The following is an 18,708-nucleotide window of genomic DNA, read 5'->3' as shown; positions in this document are numbered from 1 at the left end:
TCCACACAGCTGTGAGATGTAAGAACACTATTGTTTTAAGCCACTAAAGTTAAGGTTAGCTTGTGTCACCACAATAAATTATCCAAACACTCTCCTCCGAATTCATACTGTCCCTAGGATTCATTTGACAATTAATAATTTACAGCCTTGTGATTTGACTTGCATTGTTGGTTTCAATCCCCATTTAAATATTTTATTGGTATTTAACTTATGTGATTATATCTCCTTTCCCAACTGCATTACAGCTCTTTTCAGTACCTGGAGATAGTTCTGTAATCTTTATATATCCTGCAATGTCTTACAAAAAATAGTACTTTTATTGTGCTCTGTTTTTTACTTATTAAAGACTCAGTATGGGCAGAACATTTCTTTTCTTCTTTTTCCTAAAACTCTGTTTTCCCTTTTTCTATAGTGAAATATTGCTATAAATCTTTTTTTTCCCTTAAGCCTTTGTTGAAGAAAAGTGTGCGACAAGATCCTGGGAAGCTGTGAAAATGAGGATGGGAATGTGAAGGGGTTAGTTCCTATTGGAAATAATATTTAATTTTAAAAATTTTATTGGAGAAAAGCATTATATCAGACAGTAATATATGTAAAGTACTAAGAAAAAAGGTGGAAATTTGCTACTGCCCATTAGTAGAATACAAATACAAGTCATGAGCTATGGTAGGCAACATTCTGCAGTGGTCCCCAAGATGCTTGACCGCTGGTCACGTGGGATGACCCTGGAGTGCGGGCAGGTTTGTGAATATGATGGCGTAGTCACTATCGGATTAGGTTGCATTTGATGAGGCTCTGTTGTAGCAGGCTGGAGGGAGACATGCCTAGTGAGGCAGATGCCCTCGCGCTTATCTGGGAAAAGCAGACAGCCACACGGTGAACTAACTGCCCATGGAGAGGGGCATCCTCCAGGAGCTGAGCACGTCGGTCCTGCAGCCCCAAGGAATCGAATTCTACCGTCAACCACTGAGCTTGGAATAAGCCTCAAGCCTCAGATGAGATCACAGCCCCAGCCAACACGTTGCAGCCTGGTAAGACCCTGAGCAGAGGATACAATTAACTGTGCGTGTGTGTCTTCTGACCCTCGGAAATTGTGATCATCGTAAACGTGTGTTAAATCACTAAGCTGGTGGTAATAAACTAATACAGGGCAGCCCATTGGATGCGATTCTAGTTACGTTGTAAAAAAATGATCCTATACACGAACAAGATCAGGAGTGGATATGGAAGGAAAAAGAAACCACTTTAGTTGTCTCTGGATGTTAAGAATTGGATGAGAAAGTTCCATAATTACTCAGAAGGTTATATCATTTCTAAATTGGGACCTATGACCATCTGACAGTCATTGGCTATCCTTCTCTGGAAGGAAGAAAAAGAATACACACACACACGCATATATGTGCACACACATGTGTATGTATCTACATGTGTATTACATGTATAGATCATGCATGTATACATACACCGTACATGCACACATATATGTGTATGTATATATTTAATATGTAACTGCTATATTATGTAAGCAATGTATGGAGATCCTTTGATCTCCGGGATGGAAGTCCTCTACTCCATCCCAGGAGATAAATCGTAATTTGTCTAAAACAGTGAGTCGAATCTCACTCCCTTAGCAATGGTGTATCTAAGGGTGAGGCAGGAGACAGATGGGCCCCCAGGGCAAATGGTCAGAGTTTGTTCCCTGTGGACCCGATAACCCGAGATGGGAGTAACAGGACAATTCAGAGAGGAGGCGGGGCCCTGCCCAGATAGAAGATGAGACCACACCCTATCATACATGCACAGAAAGGCTCCTTGGGGGTCAAAAGGGGAGGGATGCCACGTGGCCAAACCTACCCATAGGCCTCTTCGGTGGACTCCATCTTGGCTAAGAGATGCGTGTGTACACGTGGGAAAATGCTGAGATACACCAAATGTGGACTTTGAACCAGGCAAATCAAAATGATTGGTCAAGGGAAACACAGAAGAAATGCCTCGTATAAGTGATTCAAACAGCCACAGGGGCGCAGCTCTCTCTCTCAGCCCACCGGTGTGTCTATCCACACATACTCTTTTTTTCCTAATAAATACTTTACTTGTTTCACTCCTTTCTGTCTCTGTGGGAATTCTTTTCTGCAAACCCATAGGTCCAGGGCCTTGCCACTGACCACTGGTCTAGTGGCTAGGATTTGGTGCTCTCACCACCATAACCTGACCTCAATCACTGGCCAGGAAGCAAAACCCTGCTTCAAGCTGCTGCGGGCCAAGATCAAGCGGAGCACAGTTCATTTGAAATACAAGAGCAAATCTGCTGTGAACAGCTTCCCTCATCAAAGAGAGAAAAGCTTTAAACAGAGAACGCTTTTTGTCACATCCCTTTGCCTCCTTCTTCCTGCCTTGAACATAACCATGATGCCAGTATCAGGAGTGGCAACTTTGCAATGATGTGGTGACAGCCAACTTTCCCAAGAAGAGCAGAGAAGAAAGAAAAAAGAAACCTGGGTCCTTGGTACATCTCTGAGCTACTGCACCAGCCCTGAGATGCCTCCCTCCAGACCTGTAGGAAATAATAAGTATTGGTTACAGCACTGTTATTTGGATTTTTGGTTCATAGTAGCTGAATGCATTCCTATCTGTTCCAAGACTTGCTTCGTTTCAATTAAAAGCCTTGCACTTTGCCTTGGAAATCCCATTCTGTCTCCATACAGGATTCTGCTTCCACCTCCCAGCTGCAATTATTTACCTTTTCTGTGGGGATAATACCCAGTATCTAAGGACCTTAAATAACTTTAATTTACCTTTCAGCATCTTCCCCCACCCAGACTACACTCATCCTGAAATACTTAGAATTCTCCCAAAGTTGACTATTCTATGTGCCTCACTGACTTGACCTCTGATTCTTTTCTTTTCTTCTTTTTTTTTTAATGCTTGGAGTAGCTTTGCCTGTAGCTCCATTGCCTAATTCTCGCTTCAGTTTCTGTGTGCCCTTTCCTCCAGAAAATTCTCTGTATGCCATTTCAAGGGCTTCTTTGGCCCCCACAGCATCTCGTGTGCACCCTTACCCCAGCTCTTAAAGCATTATGCTGTAATCATCTGCTTATTTATGTCATTTAGCTCGCTAAATGCTGACTGTGGCTGGTTTACCTTTGTGTCCTGTGTGCCAGTGCGCAGTACACAGTTGTCACAGCAATGAATTAATGAAACAGAATCTACAGATATTCTCTGAAAAGGAACCATCTCTTCGCAGGTCCCTCATCCAGACTCCCTCCCCAGAGATGACAGTTATCTGTGCTGCCTTCTTCAGGGATATGCCAAATCTGTGCAAAATGTTTCTGTGTGCTTACGCCTTTTCACATAGATGGTGGCATTCCATGCCCACTGTCCCACACCTGGCTTTGCTGCTTTGATAATGTATCTGTTCCTTCTGTATAGAGATTTCCCCCCTAAACAGCTAAATATTATTCCATTCTGTGAATGTTCAACCATGTATTTACCAGCTCTCACTTGACTGCGTCTATATTGTTTTAATACCTCCATTTACAAGCAGCTTAAAAATTAATATCATTGTACATTTCTTTAGTGGTTCATACAAGGGAATACACGTAGAATATGATCATAGAAATAATATTTCTTCATCAAAAGATATTTGTGTTTTAAACTTTGATAGTTACTGTACCATTGTTTTTCTTCAAAATTATTATTCTACACTCTCACCAACAATGAAAGGGCCTGTTTCCCTATATTCATGCCAACCAGTCAAATCCTTGATCTTTGCCAATGCATTTACGATTTAATTTGTACTTCTTTATAAGACGTTACAAGTCAGGGTAAACGTTTTTTATGTGTTAAAATGTGACGTACAAAGATTGTAAACAACAAAACCTAGCCTGGCTAGTTTAACCAGAAAAATAAGCTCTTTAAGTTTAATAGGTACTAGTTGTGATTGTTGAAGAAATAGACTCAAGGGTAAACTTTCAGGAGCACCAAAACCCATGCAGTGTGCTGTCCGATGTGGGTACACTGATGCCTCCTCTATCCAACGTGAACGGCTTGGGAGTCATTGCCCCACGTCCTCTATGGCCTCTGTCACGGATGCTGCCTGTGTGTCAGACACTTGCGCTCGCAGTTCCTGCTGCCACCCACACCAGCCAAATGCGACTGCTGCCTTGCACCCACAGGAGGGCCACCCTGCTCAGCTGAATCGGCCTCACTCACCTGGACGTGTCAGAGGCTAGGGCACACGCCCGAGCGCGCGCTGCAACAGAGGCTAGTATTTGAGGTCTGACCTCAGTGTGGGGAGGTAGAATTCAGAATGGGAAAATTTCCCCCAAATATAGAAGGGTTTTCAAAATAAGATAAGAAGTCCCCAAAATGTCAAATATTCACTCCAGCCCGATCTACTGTTGACAGGCAACCCATCTTCATACTGAATCTTTGATACAAAAGCAGATACTCCTTCAACTTAATATACCTTCTACTCCTATCAAATGCAGACACTCCATCCAACCCTAGAAATAGGCATTTGGTTAGAGGGGGACGTCAGATCCCTGACTCATACAGATGCGTTCTAAGGCTGTGGAGCAGGTGGTAGTGATATGTTCATTTTCCATACGATTTTTTTGTAAAATTTGCTAAAGTAAGCTATTTTAACTGGAACTACTTAACACATCATTTATTTCTACTCCAGCTTCTCTTGCATCACACTTTCCCTCGTGTTACTTGGCATGCTGTGACTCTTTTAGGGGTCCTGAGTTAAGGATACACTTGGTAGAGATTTACTGTAATATAATTTTGTGTTTTGCAGTCCCTTTGGTATAGAGACAAGTTATTGCTCGCCACCTAGGCTGGAAATGACTTAAAGGAATACGGACCTTTTGCTGTGGGACTCACCCAGCACCATGACTGAGGAGACTTTGGGCATCCCCACATAAAGGTGAAGAGTGGGAGACCAAAGCCTGATACCCTGTGATCACTTGGCACCAGAAGTAAGTGGATAGGCAGCAAAAAGGATGCCTTTTCCAGATCAAAGTGTTATGGACTGAATTGTGTTCCCCCAAAATTCATATGTTGAAGCTCTTACTCCCCAGCAGCCTAGAATGTGAGTGTACTTGGAGATCGGCCTTGAATGGGTGATTAAGGTTAAACGAGGTCATGATGGGCCGGGTCAGAATCTAATATGACTAATCGTGGACATAATCCAAGATTATGGACCAGACACCAAGGATATGCAAACAGAGAAGAGGTCGTGTGAGGACGCAGAGAGGAGGTGGCCATCTACAGGTCAAGGAGAGAGGCTTCAGGAGAAGGCAGACCTCCTTGGGTCACTTGTCACTGTCTGTTTCGTTTTTGGTGATAACTTTTTCCAGTATGCCTTTTGTCTTGTGACATTATCACCAAACGTTATGTATTGTGCAGTCAGATTGACCAGGCTTTCAAAAAAATGGCTTTTGCTTTTATCATACCTAGAAAAGCCTTCATTATTTTAAGAAAAATATAAAAGTGTCTATGATTTCTTCTAGTATTTTTTGCTTTCTTTTTTAATGGTTGAATTTCTGATGCATTTATAAACTTAAATGAACAATTATGACATCTTCCTGTCATATCCAATTGTCTTTTATGTTAGAATTTCATTTTGCTTCTGTGTTTGGGGCAATAAAGAATTCACTCATTTAAATAAATTATTCATTTATTATTTAATATTCCTAACTATTTCTCATATTTCAAGCTAGCTCAAGGACGTGACGATGTCTAATTAAAACTGTGGGGAAGAGGGCTAACCAAACACATGAATGAGAGAGGAAAATTAAATAACCTGAGTATACCCAGTGATCTGAGTACTGAGGCTGTTGGATGTAAAGATTTCATAGCTGGACTGATTCTCAAGGGATGCCGTTCATGTTCACATTTTAGAGATAAAGCATTTTACAGAAGGCAAAATCAAAGATGTCAAAGCTTGATCCTTAAAGTTTTTTTTTTTAATTTATTTACTTATTTGGCTGCTCTGGGTCTTAGTTGCAGCACGTGGTCTCCTTAGTTGGAGCATGTGGGAATCTTGTTCCCTGAGCAGGGATCGAATCCAGGCCCCCTGCATCAGGGGTGCGGAGTCTTAACCACTGCACCATCAGGGATGCCCCTGATCTGTAAACGTTTATTTCAGCCTTTACACTAGGAGTGAGGGCTGGAGGACGGCACAGCGAGGGAGGACATTTTCCACCATAAATGCTTGAAAAGTCTCACTCTTTATCCAAATGTTTGACTTTATGCAGAGAGTTTTAGAGCCAATACAGTATTTCCCATTACATTTTAACTGTTTTGTTAACATTTTTAAAAAATAAGATTGACAAGTTAAATAAAACTGATTGATCGCATCAACTAGATATTTGGCCATTTGTAGTGATGTCCTCATTTTTTTCATTCAACTGTTGCTGAGAAAGCGTACTGTTAGTTCTTATAACCTGTTAGGTGTTCCATAAATGCTTTTTTGAAGATGTGGTGTAAGAAAGAAAAAGAGAGAGAGAGGGAGGGAAGGAAGGAAGGAGAGAGGGAAGGAAGGAAAGAGAGAGAAAGAAAGGAAGAAAGGGAAAGAGGAAAAAGAAAGAAAGAAAGGAAGAAAGGAAAGAAAGAGAGAGAGAAAGAAAGAAGGAAGGAAGGAAGGAAGGAAGGAAGGAAGGAAGGAAGGAAGAAAGAAAGAAAGAAAGAAAGAAAGAAAGAAAGAAAGAAAGAAAGAAAGAAAGAGAGAAGGAAAGAAAGAAGGAAGAAAGGAAGAAATCGTAACCCCGATTTGCCTTCTGATACAAAGCAGCTTTGTGGTCATTCTGGAAGATTAATGGTTGCTAAGGAAAGTGTTTAGTTAATAAACTCAGATATTATTTAAGGAGCTCTTGACTAAGGGAAAGACAGGAGGATTAGCTTTCCTCGATGAAAAAATTAGCGAAAATTGAAATACAATATAAAAAAAGAGGAAACTCAGCCTGTGGGTGAGACAGCCTTGCATGTTCACACTGGTTCAGAAGGTCTTTGGAGGCAGCGGTTTTGAGACTGAGCACCAGCACTTAATCTTTTTGTAAATTTGGGAACATCACCTAACGGTCCAAGCTTCAGTTTCCTTTCCTATAAAATAGGGAGATGATACATGTGTGGCAGTGCTGCAAAGGTGAAAATAGCAGTTTGGGCAGTATTGCAGATTATAAAACAAAATATGTCAATGTGTTGTTACTATTATTATAGATTTCAACAAAAGTTGTATTTTTTCCTAGTTTTGTGCTGTCAGGGAGGAAAAAAATTTTTTTTCTCTACCTTCCTAGGTTTTTCCGGCTGGTCTAAGAATTAAATTGACATGAGATAGATGAACAGGAGAAAATCAAACAAAATTTTAGTAACATCTATACTTGGGAGAGACCCAGGGAAACTAAGTAACGACCCAAAATGGCCAAGACCCTCCCCTTTAACCATCCTTAGCTACAGACAGAAGCAGTTTGTTGGGTGTAGTGGTTGGGACTTCAAAAGGGAGGAAGGCAACTGACATGGAGACGGGAAAGCAAATATTTGGTAAACAAACGTGTTCTCGGCCACACAGACACGATGGGAAACGAGGTGGACTCCGCCCTCTGGGCCTTGCTGCGTCTGCCCACCGCTCCGAGCCCGTGTTCTCTGCAGATACCTCCAGCGAAAGCTCCGTTCCGGGAACAGGCCCTTTCTATGAACTCTGTCAAGCAGTTAAGGGGAGGTAGAAAGAAAGACGTCTGAGTCTTTTGTTTCTTCAAAATAACCGACCTAAATGAATCCTTATTCCAAAGAGACACATTTTGGGGTGGCAAACCTTGCTCCCCCACGGCACTGAGTGCACCCATGTGGAGCTGTGCCTTGTTGGAGCTGTCATCAAGTCCTTCTAGTGGGTTAAGGCTCAGATTTCACTGGCAAACCACGAAGTATGTGATCACCAGACGGAAAGGCACGGGTCCTGCAGGCCTCCCGTCGTCACGCAGAGAGGCACTCTAGGGCCAGCTCTGCGGACGCGCAGCGTAGGGTCAGCATTTATGGGAAGGACCCGCCCCCACTGTTGATAACGAGAAACCTTTGTGCTGGAGGAATGAAAGACTGCTTACCAACAGGCACTCTGGATTCGGGTGGCTAGCCACATACAGGGGTGGAAGCGAAAAACCAGTTACCCGCAGGCTGTGACCTTGGTGCCCACGGAAAGCTAGATTTAGGCACAGCAACTTTTCTAGGGAGTGGGAAGGATGAAAGGCAGTGCTAGAGAATTCTGTGAAGTCCAATCTAGAAGCATTTAGATCCCCAGATGCCCACGTGAATTATACGTGGTTGGACACATGCCCTTCTTCCACCCTTAAAGAGAACTGGAGAGGATAAAACTGAGGGTCTTTGGCCTTAGATCTGCAGACTTGAGGGTGTGGATACCCAGGACTGGATGCATTATTTCTTGTTGGGTTCATTATTCAAAAATAACTAATTTCAAGATGATTACAGTAGACAATTAAATCGAGTGTGGGGGTCTTCTCAGGGCTCAGTGTGACTGCACAATTTGCTTCTGCCCGCATGTAGCTGGCCACGTAGTACTCTACCGAAAAGAGGAGCATCAGTGTCCACACACGTATGCTGTATGCTGAACACTGAGGACCCCTGACTTGTGGGCCGTTACCCTCACTCTCCAGACAGGAGATTAAAAGAATATTGTCAAGCGTATGTGACCAGCCCAAGGACCCCCCAAAACATATTATTTAAGATAATCTTCCAGTGAAGTGTACAGTCAAAAAGGCCCATACACTCAGGATGAATAAAATAAAACTTTAACCCCACAATCTTAAACAAAATAAACAACTAAAGATTGCCAAACACCCAAGGAAAAGATTTAATATGGAAAGAGAAACCAAAATAGAAATGTGATTTATAAGTAGGAAATATACAGATAGAAAAAATTTCAATAGAAAACTATCAGAAAAACCCTCATATTAAGAGACAATTGTACATCTATGAAAGAAAGAACAAGTTATTATGTAAATGAACGTTTAGGAAAGAAAAAGGAGATCAGATTTTAAAACATGATAGACTAAATGAAAGACGTTTTCGAAAATAATGTTAAGAAAAATCTCACAGGAAGTGGAGCAGGACAAAGATGGCAGTAAGAAGAGAAAAAAGATAATATTAAATGATTATTGCAGGAGGCCCAACGTCCAAATAACAGAAAGGTAGTACAGAGGAAACGGAGGGGAGGAAACCAACAATGAAATAATTCAAAATTAAAACTGAAGGAAATGCAGGCTGAAGGGTTCCACCACGTTCCTAGTCATATGAATGAAAACAGACCCGCACCAAGGCACACCATTACAAAATTTCAGAGCACAGTGGACAAGGAGAAAAATCCTATAGGTTCCGTAGAAGGGGGAAGTGACAGGGAACTGGTCAGAAAATAGAACGGTTCTTTTTGTTTGTTTGTTTTTTATAAATTTATTTATTTATTTTATTGGCTGTGTTGGGTCTTTTTTTTTTTTTTTTTTTTGCTGCATGCAGGCTTTCTTTCAGTTGCAGTGAGTGGGGGCTGCTCTTTGTTGTGGTGCGCGGGCTCCTCATTGCTGTGGCTTCTCTTGTTGCAGAGCACAGGCTCTGGGCATGTGAGCTTCAGTAGTTGCAGCACATGAGCTCAATAGTTGTGGGTCACGGGCTTGGTTGCTCCGCGGCATGTGGGATCTTCCTGGAGCAGGGATTGAACCCGTGTGCCCTGCATTGGCAGGCGGATTCTCAACCACTGCGCCACCTAGGAAGCCCGATAGAATGGTTTTGATGTTCTTAACAAAAAAGAAATACCTCCAAAATTCTGAAGGAAAATATTTCCAATCTAGAATTCTAAACCCTGTTGAAATGTCAATAAATATGAGAATGAAATAAATGCTTGTTAAAGTATGAACTCTCTCAAAAAATTTATCTCCCATGCATATTTTTTCTCAGCAACCGACTGAAGAAGGAGACCTCCTCAAAAGCAAGAGCGTAAATCAAATTAAAGGGGGAAATACAGGAACAGAAATCATCAGGAGGACATTGAAGGGAGATCCTAGGATGACAGATGAGCAGCGGCACAGAGCTCCGTGAGCTCAGCTTAGAGTGGTGTCGCGCTTGGAGGGCTGTCATCCCCTCGCCTCTGCAACAAATCCAGGGGAAGATGGGAGTCACAAGTGATAGACTCAAGCCAGAAAAAGGCAAAGAATTCAAAGTGTGGAGGAGAAGGGGAGTCCTAGAATGACCGTTGTGCTTCACACCCAGAGTGCAACCAGCTCAGACAGGAAAAAGAGGGTCTCCAGGAGGCTTGTTTCCAGGAATATAACTGAAATGTCTACGTTTACCTGATGTGGTTGACCTTGTTGGAAATTGTACTCAGAGGCTTCTACTGTTAAGTGGTGGAGGGCACACACCACACATACACACACACCACACACACACACCACACACACACACACACACGAGCGCACACACACACACCACACATACACACACACCACACACACACACACGAGCACACACACACACCCCACACACACCCCACACACACACCACACACACACATGAGCGCACACACACACACCACACATACACACACACCACACACACACACACGAGCGCACACACACACCACACATACACACACACCACACACACACACACGAGCGCACACACACCACACATACACACACACCACACACACACACACGAGCACACAAACACACACCACACACACACCACACACACACACACAAGCACACACACACCACACATACACACACACACCACACACACCACACACACACACGAGCACACACACACACCCCACACACACCCCACACACACACACACACACCACACACACACACGAGCACACACACCACACATGAGCACACACACACCACACACACACATGAGCACACACACATCACACATGAGCACACACACACACACCACACACACACCACACACGAGCACACACACACATGAGCACACACACACCACACGTGAGCACACACACACACCACACACACACACGAGCACAGACACACACACCACACATGAGCACACACACACCACACACACACACACGAGCACACAAACACAGACACACACACACACGAGCACACACACACATGAGCACACACACACGAGCACACAAACACAGACACACCACACATACACACACACAGACACACACACGTGCGCGAGCACACAAACACGGACACACCACACATACACACACATACACACACACACACATGAGCGCACACACACACGAGCACACACACACAGACACGAGCACACAAACACAGACACACACAAGAGAAAAACAAAAGGAGGAGGGAAAACAAAAATATTCATAATATGATAAAATTATCAGCTGTGAAATATACTTATATAGGCCTAGTAATCTAAACACTGACTTTAGCAATACCACCAATAACACCATAATAGCAATTTAGCAATAACACCACAAAATCAAATGGAGTATATTTTGAAAGAACAATTCAACTTTAGGAAACTACTCGTGTAATTTACTATTATATGTTAATGGAGAAAATTATACAATTATCTCTATACATGCTCAAAAGGTATTTGATAAGAAGCCAACATCCATTTTTCTATGAAAACAATAACAACCGAAAAACTTTCAGTAAGCAAGGAATAGAAGGAAACTTTCTTTGTATAATTACAGGTATCTAGCAATAACAAAAATATATATTTAACAGAAGAATACGACAGGAATTCCAAAGTATTCAATAAGGACAAAATAAATCACAAATTTTTAACTACATAAAATTTAAAAGAAAATATATTCATGATGAAAAAGGAAATACAGATTGGGAGAAAGTATGTACAGTGTATCATCTACAAAGCATTAATATGCTTCATATTAAAAGAACACTAATAAAGCAGTGCAAACGATAAAGACTCTACTTGGAAAAAAGCGGGGTGGGATGCACTGGAGACCACACATAGATGGGTTAGGCTTAGTCTATTGAAGTTTCTCAGCCTTCTCTGCTCAGCTCCAGACACCGTCGATCTCAGTTCGTGGCTTCTATAATAGGCGTCTGTGTGGATTAGAAATAAAAAGGACAGATAGAGTCATCAGCGAAGTGATTGGCACAGAGACAGCCTGAAAAGCAACCAGCAAGTTCATTCCACGGGGTCCATGGAGGTGCTAGGTGCTGAGCAAGGACTGCGGGTTCTTCGTATCTTTTGGACCTTTGAGGGGATGAACTCCGTTCTCCATCTGCCTGTGGCTCAGCCAGGGTCCTTAGGCAAAGGAAAAGAGCTCTGTTGTCTTGGCGGTGCTGTGAGAAAACATTTTAGAAACGCTGGCCCCGTGGTTGGCAAAGCCCGTCCACAGGGCAGGCAGGGGCAATGGTGTGAGTCTGAGTGAGTTGGCCCGAGCACACTGGCAAAGAGAATCTGGAGAGGTTTGCCACAACAGTGGAGCCAGGAAGGATGGTCACAGGATCTGCTGCCGCACCTGGTCCGTGGAATCACTGACCTCTGTGCCCCTGCCGTATCCTCTCCAGGGCCTCAGTACACTGGGCAGAGAGAGCGCCATAATTCACAGAACCCAATGTGAAATGCCAAAGTGGGCCTCTTGTTCAAAAAGCAGGAGGAAGTTCCATGACCAGTACTGAACTATAAGGTTTATAACCTTCTTCTGTGGTCTCTCCCTGGACTCATCATGTCTTTTTTATTTCCTAGGTAATGGTGTTCTAAGTAAAGAAAAATTTGTTTTTAATGATTAGAAAGAATTGTACCATTCATCTTTAGATTATGCAATACCAGATTAGATGTAAATATAGGAGCATTTAACTCATTTGCAGAGTCCCTGAAATTACACAATTCATATTTCATAGCTTATATATAAGTATGTATTTGGTTCTCACCAAGTGAATGAAAATGCTGCACGAAAGTAACTCAAATGTTCTTATTTTGCTTTTTGACACATACAGATTATACCTACTCTCTACCTTCAACTTACTGACGCCTGAAGGAACTAAGGGCTCCCTATGTTTCCTTCTACGTCATTTTCACTGTAAGATGAGGACTCATCGTTTACTTGTACTGATTTCAAAGGTGATCGGTTCTTTCACACCTCATCATTATTAGTGAAGATTACTTGGTAGATTAGTCTTTAAAGGATTATAATGTACAAACAATAAATGTATCTAACATTTCAATATTTAATTATTTTTCTGAATAGATGAGTCCATGATACATCACCTATACCTCAATAAAAAAGATTGTATCAATATAATATAAAACTTTAGAAACTATAGTTTTATATTTAAAGTTAAGTAATCATTTTTACTTTAAAATATGATCAGAAATAACTATAAATACATAGCAAAGTTTTGTTTTTTTGTTTAATTAGCCCCATCTCCTCTTAAAAGCTACAGTATTTTGCAGTCTCTGGTGCATTTTCAAACGACTGGCTGTACCCGCCAGTGGCCCTATGCTACCCATGTTTCCTATTCGTCTTCCAAGTGGAACAGTTTGAGATCAGATATCACTGCTCCTCAAGGAACTGAAATTCTAGACATCTACCTTTCAGTTTCACTTCTCTCATCAGCTCAAGCTTATAGACGGGGAGACAGGTAACAATCAAGAGAGAGGCAGAAGAGAAGATGGACGCTTGCCATCTGTTCCTAAAGAAAGTCCTTGGGTGAATTTGCTTTCTTCCACAATTTCAGCATTTCCATTAGAGTTAGTACTTGGCTGGGTTAGCATCTCGGCATCGGGAGTTACTGTTCACTTGGCAGAAACAACCAAATATTTCTCTAAAATGTGTATTTCCCAAAGTTCCAAGTAGAGACTGGTCCTGAACGTGTACGGTTGTGTCTGTGCGTGTGCGCGTGTGTGCAATGCGTGGAGGTGCTGCTTACTGTCTGGTAAGTAGCGTCTGTACCTTATGTATCTACTACCAATTTCAAGGAGAGTAAATGCAAAAATATTTTCTGAAAATTATCTTATTTCTCTCTAAATATTACATACATTCATCAGATAGCTCTTCTGCTACATTCTGCATTGCATATACATGGACTTGGACTATTAAATGGTATTTTTCTCTATAGTCTCATCTAATGAGGCATTTCATCAACAGTATATGTACATCACAAAAATTTCAGACCATTAGACATACCATTATACTTCTAGGATAACTGGATATAGTAATCTATTTCATAGCCTTTATTGGCCTGAATTATTATAATTAATCATCTAAAACACTGAAATATTTTGTCAAGAGTATTTTCCTTAGTTCTGTTTTGCCTGCAGAAAAGAATACTCAGAAACTCTCAGATAACAAAAGTAACGCTCTCAGGGAATGGTAGCCAACAAGATCGGCTTAAAACACATGAATTCAGTTCAAATCACACATGCACGCACCTATACAGGTTTATATATCTATAAACATTCATATACATAGCAAAATTTTCAGTTTAATAAATCCGTATCCCCAAAATATGTGATTAAAGTCAGAATATCTGACAAAAGTACAAATATTCCAAGAAAAAGCAAAATTCAATGTTTATCACCCTCTACAGTATGAAACTATATATACAACTTATAATTAATCAGAACATTTTTGTATATGAACTGATTAGTGGTATTAAAATAACATAATCCTGTCAAATAGCAGTAGCTGTTCCATCTAAACTCCAACTTTCTCAGTCTAGAATCAAACCTAAGCTTATTTCAATCCCTATCTTTCTCAAATTAAACTATGTAGTTAAAAAAACACACATCAGAAAGGCACGGTAGTTTGAAAACTACACATCACTGAAGCTCTGATACTGGTTGATTTTTAAAGATATTTTACTGGAAAATAATATTAAACCTCTGAAAATCAAGGCATCTCAAAATATAATTACCGCAGCAAAGTCCAATTTTAACATTGTAATCAATTGTAGTTAATTTGGTTTAAAAATCTGAGCTTGGAATAGATAATGTTCTCCTTTAATACTTCTATATTATATTCATGACAGCTTGACTTTGAAATTTATTATGGCTTCAGATTTTGTGTTGTTTTTCTTAGGCTTTTCCTATGTCCAATATTTTGTTATGGAATAATCTGGAATAATATTCCAGGACATTCTTGATGTGAGAATGAGATTGATGGAGATGAGCTTCCAGTTTTGAGTCATCTTTTTTCCACTGAAGAGATAACACCCTATACCCATCCGGTCTCTGTAATTTGCATTTTCTCACAGGCAATCCTTGTTGCTATATTTCTCTCATATATAATTTTGAATTTATAAGCCTATAATCTAATCAATACAGAAGAGAAGTAGATCAATAGAAGTATAATTGAAAAACTCTCGATGCCTCAAAATTATTCTAATTGCAGATGAAATACTGAGAAATTCTGAAAATACGATTTCAACATCTTTTTAAGGAAATGTCCAGTTTTTGGCATGTGGATCAAGTCAGAAAATGTACTGATGTTTGGTTTCCAGGTGATCCGGGGGTGAGCAGTCGCATGTGGGCCTAGAACCAGGAGAGATGTTTTTTGATGCCATCCTGATTCCAGGTGTGAGTAACACTCTAGTGGTGAGTGAGTAGCTTACACGAGGCTCTTACTACAGACGCTTTGCTGTGCTTTTGCTCATTTGCCTGTCCGTTCATTACCACATCCCTCAGACGGTGGCTCTCAGCCTGCGTTGCCATCACCGTCACTTCTGGAAATGTCTAACAACCCAGTTTCACAGTCCCATCCTATGCATATCTATGGAGTCAGACTTTTTGGCAAGAAAAATCTATAATCCTTGTCCTACCCTCCTTTCCTCTCACCCTCCCTCCCTCCATCTTTCTCCTTCCTCCGCTGCCTCTTTCTGCCTTCAACCATATTACGAGGACAAAAATCACTGGTGTACGATGGAAGAGAGAAACAAAGAAATCATGAAGTCAGTCTCAAAAAATCCTTGCTTATGAACACAAAAGCAAATAGTCAAATATCTTAGCTCCAGGTTTCTTTCTTAAGTGAGAAATATGGTGCTTTACCCAGCTCATTTAAAAGTCACACCAAACTGTTCCAAAACAGATGTAAGACCCGACAAGACAGCCCCCACTTTATGCCTTTTAAAATATGAACATTTCCTTCAAAAGTTAGTAGTCCCCACTTTCACTTTCTTGTAGTATTTCACTGAAACTTCTGGAGATGCTTCAGCTGTAGGCCTAATCTGATGGCTGGCGCGTTTGCCTACCTTTTTCTATAATGTGAATTCCGTAAAGGAAATGTAATAGCACTGAGCTTGTCCGCAATTTTGCCCCACGTGCCCTGCCTTGTTCATTGCTTCCGCTGCCTGAAACACCCTTTCCCACCTTACTCACCTCTTGCATTCCTATTTATCCTGCTAAATGAAGCTTGTACGTCCAGTAAATAATTATTGAGTGCCTCTTTATGCCAAGAATTGTGATTGCAGGGAAAAATACAAACCTGAATTCGCGTCGTCCCTTCACGGAGGGTGTTACTGTCTGGCTGTCGAGAGGGCTAGGTAAATACGCGATTACAGCAGCGCAAGGCACGGCCGATGCGGAGAACACTTGCGTGACACAGCAAAGCAGCATATCCACGGAACCGGGGGCCAGACGACGGCGAGGCTGGCGGCAGCAGGAGTCCGCGCCACGTCCTTGAGCCTCTCCCCTTAACACTTTTACCATTTGAATGAAAACATGGAAAACACTCTTCGCAAGACTTGAGGGAAAGCAAAGATGCAGGTGGGAAATCTAGTGTGCTCGAGAGCTGAACCAGGCTCCAAGGTAACCCCCACCCCTAGGCCGACGGTCCAAAATCAGTGTAATCACATCTAATAAGGAAAAAATAGAGTACGGGGTGGAAGATACCCATACACAAAATAGTTTTGGCAAAAGATCTACCGATGTAAGTAAATAATTTTCAAGAGTCCTCACTGTCATCTGGGTGCCTAAAATGATGCCATTTATTCCAAGTTCAAAAACTATTCAAAATTAAACAACATGTGCATTAGAACTTTAAGAAAAACAAAGGAATTATAAACATAAACTTCAGATCCGTGGTTCCTAAAAGAGAAGAGGCACGTGGAGCCATGCGAGAGCAATAGTGATGGGAGAAGAGGACAGAGATATCAGATGGGTCGGGGCTGCTCTGCTTCATGAACGGGACAGCTCTGTGTGCGAGTTATTTCAAAGTTAAATTAGAAAATAATGAAACCGGAGCGAGTTATTGTATTTGTTCAGCTAGAGAAGCAGAACTACGAGGAAACACATACATATCCCTTGTTCCAGGGAACTGGACAAATGCGGGAGCTGGTTGAGCAGTCTCGGTAGGTGGCTGTCCCTGCGTCTCCCGCTGGAGCCTGACGTCCAGGAGGCAGGCAGGCCGGGAGGGAGGGTGGGCGCAAAGGGGAGGCGATCCAGGGAAAGCAGGCGCCCGTGAGCCCGAGCTGGAACCGCGAGAGGCCAGACTGAAACCCGTGTCAGCCTTTGCGGCCTGCGACCTTGGCGATGGGGGATCCCGCAGCGTTTCCAGGGGGCCTTGCCACAGAGCTAACACACACACCTGACCGGGTGTAAGTGGAGCTCGCCTCCGATTCTGGGCAAGCTAGAGCAGCTGCAGGTCCTCCAGCTGCTCCTTCACCCCGGGAAGGTGAGGCAGCAGATCAGAAACACGTGTGCGCGGCAGAAGAGCTGCGGCTTCCCCGCTGCCCTCCGCTCTCCCAGTTCTCTCCCTTGAGGTCCACTCTGGCACACAAGAAGGGGAACCGTGGAAAATGCAGTTCACACATGGTGAAGCCGAAATGATAATGACATGCTGTTGACACACCAGCTGCTTTAACATACTACATACCATCTGTTTTCTCATACTCAGTAATGCAACTGTTTGAACGTAGACGGTATCTACATTCAGTCCTGGGTATTGCATTTTAAGAGGGTCTTGGTGGAAATGAAATGTGATCTGAAGATGCGCTCATAATAATTGTATAAGGAAGGTTCTGGTGATGCCTGAAAGTTCTAAAGAGTTCTCACGTACGAGAGGTAATTGTGGTGTGCTCCAAGGTTAAAGAGCAAGATAAACTCAAAGGGCCAATGTTGCCGGAACAAAGGGCTGCAACCACTCTGCCCTGTCACTCTGCCCTGTCACTCTGCCACAATGCGATCACTGCGATGTCCCAGAGCCCTCCTAAGCAGCATGCCCTGTCCCTTGCCCGTCCCATAGAAGGAAAGGGACTCGCCCCGCTCTTCTCCTGCTCAGCACACTGAAAGTGTACGTACTCTGCCCCGTCAGCAGAAGACGCGCAGGTTCGCCGGCTAGAAAAACAGGCAGGCAACCCATGCTCAGGGTCCCCTCTCCCGGCTACCAGGAAGGCGGCCCCCTGCTCCGGCAGCGTCCCTTCTCTCTAATAAACTCTATCTTCCCTGCATTCTGCCTTGTGCCTGGAAATGCTTTTCCAACCCGTGCTGGACCACGACAGTAGTAAGTTTGTTTGGTTTGCTGCAGAGGTTGAGCAGTTAAAATGTCACAGGAAGGTAGATTTTTGGTTCCATTTAAAGTCAAAACCCCATGTGACTGCAAGCTCTACAAAGGTGGGGAATATCGTGTGTGTGTGTGTGTGTGTGTGTGTGTGTGTGTGTCCGCGTACTTTCAATTTCCAATGCTTAGTACATATTGACGTGTGTAAAGTGATTTAAAAAAAGTTT

The sequence above is a fragment of the Hippopotamus amphibius genome, chromosome 1 (assembly GCF_030028045.1).
Source record: "Hippopotamus amphibius kiboko isolate mHipAmp2 chromosome 1, mHipAmp2.hap2, whole genome shotgun sequence".
NCBI lineage: Eukaryota > Metazoa > Chordata > Mammalia > Artiodactyla > Hippopotamidae > Hippopotamus > Hippopotamus amphibius.
Note: the sequence above shows the minus strand (reverse complement) of the source record.